The sequence below is a fragment of the Ooceraea biroi genome, chromosome 14, assembly GCF_003672135.1.
Source record: "Ooceraea biroi isolate clonal line C1 chromosome 14, Obir_v5.4, whole genome shotgun sequence".
NCBI lineage: Eukaryota > Metazoa > Arthropoda > Insecta > Hymenoptera > Formicidae > Ooceraea > Ooceraea biroi.
The window spans coordinates 8,562,107-8,564,304 of NC_039519.1; positions in this window are offsets into that span (position 1 = coordinate 8,562,107).

Consider the following 2,198-nt stretch of genomic DNA (forward strand, 5'->3'; position numbering starts at 1 on the left):
TTATTTCCTACTTCAGTGGATGCCCATTCTTATTGCTACGCAATATCAATCTGCTCCTCACATTCTTGCTCAACTCATCCCGTATCATTCGCGGCTGTTCTAATTGTGTAAGCCGAACCATACTTCGGATCTCTTGCATCGAACTGTTCTGCATTGTTGCAGATTATTCGGAATCTATTAGTTAATATAATAATATTATAAGGACATATCTTGATAAGGAGATATGTCTTTTCATATTCTGAGGAGTATAGCTCAGGAAACATAATTGTTGCACGAGAGAGGAAGAGAGAAACATAAAAGATGCTTAAACTTTCTTCATGTTTATTCATGCATTACAAGTTACACCATATTTTGCTTGTAGACTCGTTATTACCCATACAGCACGAAAACATTTCAGAAATATTTCAGAAGTATTTCATCTGACAGATGAAAGCATCTCATAAACATTGCAAAATGTTTCTGCAACAGTTATGAGACAACTCCGGAATAGCAAAATGTCCGCGACACTTGCATTCAAAACCTTATAGAAAGGTTGCCGAAAGGCATAGATCAATCTGCAACCTTTCTGAAATATTGCCGAAAGATTATTAAAATAGCTGAAATCTTTTTGATATGTTACTGAAGGTTAATTGAAATAATTTGAAAACTTTCCTATGATGTTGCACACAAATTACAAAGCTCTTATTCAAATCAATTGAAAATACTTCAGAAATTATATTGAAATTTATTATACGAGTATTCAGAAGATTGCAAATACTAAAAAGTTATAATAAAAATTATATATAAAATGTATTTATTATTTTCATTGTACGTTTTTATTTAATATTTGCAATCTAATTAATACAATAAATAATATTTTAAATAATATAGTATATACCCATACAGCACGAAAACATTTCAGAAATATTTCAGAAGTATTTCATCTGACAGATGAAAGCATCTCATAAACATTGCAAAATGTTTCTGCAACAGTTATGAGACAACTCCGGAATAGCAAAATGTCCGCGACACTTGCATTCAAAACCTTATAGAAAGGTTGCCGAAAGGCATAGATCAATCTGCAACCTTTCTGAAATATTGCCGAAAGATTATTAAAATAGCTGAAATCTTTTTGATATGTTACTGAAGGTTAATTGAAATAATTTGGAAACTTTCCTATGATGTTGCACACAAATTACAAAGCTCTTATTCAAATCAATTGAAAATACTTCAGAAATTATATTGAAATTTATTATACGAGTATTCAGAAGATTGCAAATACTAAAAAGTTAGAATAAAAATTATATATAAAATGTATTTATTATTTTCATTGTACGTTTTTATTTAATATTTGCAATCTAATTAATACAATAAATATGCTTAATGAAAAAAATACATAATATATATAAGATGTATATAGATATGCACATACATAGCTAAACCAAGTATTCACCAAGTTTCCCTTTAAAAAGCGTCAATTGTTGGCACATTGACAAAGAGCCATTCTTATATTATATATTTCCCTTTTTCTTCCTCCAAATAGTTGATTAAAAGGAAAGAATTATATAGATGTGTAATTCTCTGTTCAACCAACGCTTATATTTGAAAGAAAAAAAGGATACGTGAAGATAATGCATTTTTTTGTCAACTGGTAGCTTCACTAAAGATCGAATACTTGGTCTAGGTATATATAAATAATTTTACTTTTTACAATATTCACATTTTTTCAAATTTATTGCATGTGGTAGGTTTTAGAAACATTTCATATGACATATTGCGGAATCCTTTCAGAAAGGTTGCATATGAAATGTGAAATCTTGAAATGATTTTAAAACCTTCCTGAAAGCTCTCTGTATTAATCGGTGCTGTATGGGTACCTTTTCGAATTATTATTACCTTTCCAAAATGACTTTTCCAGTCAGATTTACGAGTCAACGTGAGTTATATATTTTTTCGATATCACAACTCTTCGCATGTCTTCATCTATATGAACTAGAAATGAAAAAATGACAGACAGTACTAAGAGAGCGTAAAACAAAGAGGGGCGGAGAGCGAGTGAGCAACAGTAGCGAAAGTAACGAAAGGAGGACTGCTCTGCGAATTCGAGATTGAAAATCAATATTCAGCGAGCCAAGAGAGAGGGAGAAAGAGAAATTCGCCAAGCTGCGAACACCAGCGAACGGGCAAAACGCACGCGCGAGAGACGAAAGCACGGAAGC